The following is a 4,388-nucleotide window of genomic DNA, read 5'->3' on the forward strand; positions in this document are numbered from 1 at the left end:
TCAATATGGTAGAAATGAAATGAATAGGGTAGAAATGAAACGGCGACAATTAAACGAAGAAGAAAGAAAAGCACTGAGAAAAGAGACTCAAATGCGTTGGACAGAAAAATGAGCAAAAAAGAATAATCGAGGTGCAAATTCAGAAAATAAGGAAAGTAATTATCAGCCCGGAACAAGAGGAATTGAAAAAAAGGCACGTCCAATCCGGCTCTTAAATAAATGACAGTGAGTAAAATGACAAAGTAGAACTTCACAGAGATGTTTACAAACGTTGGCGCTAAACACATGCAGAGCAGGTTAGAGATTTTGAAACCAGGGAAATTAGAAAGGCTCAAAAAAAAAAAAAAAAACCTTGGCGCTATACACATGTGGAGAAAGTTAAAGGAGATGAAAGTAGGAAAATTAGAAAATATAAAAAAGTAATGATCGCAGTAGCGCAAACAAACAAACTGCCTCATTTAACTATGTACCAGTCTAACTTTGGTTTTGCACAATAATTACTACACTATTGCACCTTAACACTTAATTCTACTTTATTCACATAATTTTACTTATTTATTATGTTCTACTATACTGTTATTTTTCAATCTATGACTTTTTGTTAATCTAACTGATATTATTCTAACTTTGCACAGTTTTTGATAAGCGGATCAGGATGCATTTCACTGCGTGTTGTCCTGTACAACTATGATTGTGACAAATAAAGAATCTTGAGAATTTCAAAAAAGGAGTTTACCGCACATGCATTTATTGGTTACTTTGTTAATGTATATATATTTATCTGTCTGCTTATTTAAAAACATAAATTTACCCCAGGAGTCAAAAACGTTCTGTCCAGCCCTTGTACAAAAACTTAGACAAAAGCTGGGGTATCACCTTGGTAAACCCATGTACTTTTGGAACTGTGAGAGGAAAATAGCACGACTTTACAGACAGGAGTCCAATGCAGAACTCTACTTACTTTGTTACTTTGTAAAAAAAAAAATTATTAAATGCTGATGATATAGATCGTTTTGTCTATGCTGAAATTCCAAACAGAGAAACCTATCCTGACCTCATTAAAAAGATTCAGCATATTGGGACTCGCAAGATTACAAATATTGTTTTTACAGAAGTTCTGAAATAAAAGTGAAACTAATGAAATTGCAACAATTCAAAGAAAAAACAATCTTAGAAGTGTGTATCCGGTAAACCAAATACGGGGGTTGGTGAGCGAAGCCCCCTAGTATATACATATACATACACACACATATATACATACACATACATATATACATACACACACACACACACATACATACACACACACACACATATATATATACACATACACACACATATATATTTTTTTAACTGTTTTATGAACTTCACTAAGAGAAATTAAAATGCAGAGATGAACCAACCGTCTTCTAACACACTTTCACAGTAGTTGCTTTGTTAGACTCTGAATATAGTGGTATAAAGTTTGTTCAGGTGACTATATTATTTGCTCATGTACATGCAGCAAGACTATAAGCTTACTTCATCAGCTACTTTGGATGTCTGATTAATAAAGATCTGTATTCCTTATTCAGGGGTAAAGGGGGAACCCAATGCACTTTTACTCCTTTGTGTCCTTAAACAATGATTTTCAAATTACCTGCTTACATCCATACTTGCAAACCAACATTTTTCCAGTTATATTGAACAGTGTTTCTCATCTACGGCTTCACTACTAATCAGCGGACAACTGATGCACTTTAGAAACTAAACATGCAGTAGACAGTAGGGAGACAGTGTCCATTCCAGGGGTAACAGGTGCATGACAGGAAATATTTCTGAATAAGACACCAGTCTATTCATCATGAAGCTCATTAACACAAATGATGGAGAACTATAAAGTGGCAGTCAACCTGAAATTGGGTCACTGGACTATGGGAATAATCAGGAGTGCCCAGAGAGACACAAGTGAACACCAACACCAGGAATCAAACCAGAGTTTAAGTGGTGTCATCTTTCAGAAAATCAATTATCTAATAACGTGGGGAAAAAAATCAATGTCACATGAACAGTTTTCAAAACACTGTTCACCTAAATCACTATGCTTTTCTTGCATATTGATTAAACTCACCAAAGAGGGTACTGTAAATGTACTGATGTTGCAGGTTCCAAACACGAGGACCGTCAGACCCAAGAACCTCAGCTGCATTTCCAGCATGACTGCAGTTGTAGTAAGTTCATTCACCTGATCTGTTTAAAGGGGAAAAAAAGGAAAAATGAATACAATACACCTATTTTAACAATTGCTTTTGTCACTTAAAAGGACTTGTTGGTTATGTCACTGAACTGTTAACAAAAAGGTTTATAGTTTAGCCAACATCAAGGTACTTAATTTGCCAATGCTTCAATTATAAAATTATATAAAAATAGCATTTCACTGGTTTCTATAAATTGCTTTGTACATAAGTTTTAAATTAATAAAAAGAACTAGATAAAGATTTACATTTTACTTTGGGTGATTTATTTTTCCAATTTTACAAACCAAAATAACGTCAAAGCATTTCCACGTCCTTTTCAGTATACATGTCATCATCACTTTAAGTAGCTTAATTAACAAAATGTTCTATGTTAACTAACATAAAGTAACAACCCTTTCGACAGCAATGTGTTCAGAAAACAAGCCTCCAGTAAGCACAGTCGTTAAAAAATAAATATTTAAAGAGATAACTAAAGGTGGCTTAATAAAACTCGAGTGGTGGAATTCGACCCGATTGTGGTCATGGGTTAAGATAATGTATTTGGTGAGCATTAATAAAATACTATTTGGCACTAAAAAAAACCTAGCAACGCTGTCTTGTAGGTACAGCAAATCCATACTTTAAAGAGGGTACGGGCACTACCTATTATTAAAGACCTAGCATTTAAGTCATATTTATGTCAAAATGGTAACTTTTCTGTGTTACAGACAAGTTAACAATGGTGAATATCTCCCTTGAAAACTCTGTGTTGTTAAAAATGTCATTTTTTTAATTTGAGTACTGTTCACTTTAAATAAATGTTTTCATCTCAAGCGAACTGTAAAGATGGATTATATTGAATTAAGTATATTCGAAATAACAGACAGCGTATAAAATAAACATCTGCCACTACGTGCGGGATATAAAACGAGTTAAAAGAAACATCCCAACTGACGAAGACTGTTACAATAAAAGAGAACAAACACGGAGAAAGCCGAAGCGATACTCCCATCAGGAAGCGAGGCGCCCCTCTCGAGTGCCTGAAGGACCCCTCTAATTATTCTGTGTGCCTTTTCTGCTCCTCGAAATCCCCAGCTGGGTGCACGGGAGCGTTCCATTTCTCGAAGGCGGTGGCGGGAGGGCGGGTGTTTGACGTAGGTGGGAGTCTCGTGTGTGAGACGTGCAGCCTAGGTGCCCTGGCAAAATAATTAAAGGAACGGCATCAGGGTGGCTTTGTTGGGTTCCCGGGGCATGTGCCCGCGTTCTCCCTGCTCAGTCCTTCCTTATACACCTCCGCTGAGACGTGGAGCGCTAACATGCTGAGCGCAGGTCTACGGGGAACGCTGTCTCAGCCGGGAATGTGAGTCAGGAAAGGATGAGTTCATCTGCCTTTTCTGGCTCGTGCGATCACTCCAGCCTGCGGCTGATGGATTACTTGCATTGTCTTACAAGGACCTGCCCACTGTTACTTCCTTTTATTTATTTATTTAAACGGTGCAGGCCTGTGAGTACTTGTGTTATCGCCGTTTTACTGCAGTAAAAGTTGCAAAGATGTATGAAAAAAGCGTTTACTGTTGTGGGGCAGCACCCAATCGGCTCTTAAAATGCTATTATTGAACGCAAACATTAAAGGGAGCAATTTGTGTGAAAGATGTAACTTAACATTAGTTATCCATACATTATCAATACTGCTTACTCTAGCTCACAGTTCTGAGGTACCAGCCCAGTACGGAGTTCCACAGCATTGCAGGGCACATACACTTTACCTCCTGTGCTCACTCATACAAGATGAACTTTAGATAGCAATTGAAAATATAATTGCTAAAAAAATTATTTATTTTATACTGGGCTTTTAAGAGACAAGAAATGGGTGTATAAATTGGGACATACACCATTTTAAAACACAGAATGTGTGCATTGTTTAGGTAACATTTATACAGGGTTTAGCAGAGCAGAAGCTATAGCAAAAATTCCTTGGAAGTAATTTCTCAGAGCTGAGGAGTGGTGGCTCTGAGACTAGGGATCTGCGCCCGTTTGGCGGTTTGAATCCCGTAAACGCCAGAAGTGACTCTAATCTGTTGGGCTCTTGAGCAAAGCACTTAACCGCAATTGCTTCGTCCTGGGTATGATGTTAACCTGCATCTAGTCCTGCAAGCAGGTCTGCAACTTGGC

General features: G+C 37.4%; 1 long non-coding RNA gene across 1 annotated transcript in view; it reads right to left on the reverse strand.

Moving 5' to 3' along the window:
- LOC127526705 (uncharacterized) overlaps positions 1-3,994 on the reverse strand; it is a 10,007-nt gene extending 6,013 nt beyond the window's left edge. The window contains exons 1-2 of the long non-coding RNA XR_007934139.1: positions 3,201-3,994; positions 2,111-2,229 (exon numbers count right to left, since the gene is read on the reverse strand). This is a non-coding gene — a long non-coding RNA (uncharacterized LOC127526705). The remainder of the gene's footprint in view (positions 1-2,110; positions 2,230-3,200) is intronic.
- Positions 3,995-4,388: the final 394 nt, after the last annotated feature.

The sequence above is a fragment of the Erpetoichthys calabaricus genome, chromosome 2 (genome assembly GCF_900747795.2).
Source record: "Erpetoichthys calabaricus chromosome 2, fErpCal1.3, whole genome shotgun sequence".
NCBI lineage: Eukaryota > Metazoa > Chordata > Cladistia > Polypteriformes > Polypteridae > Erpetoichthys > Erpetoichthys calabaricus.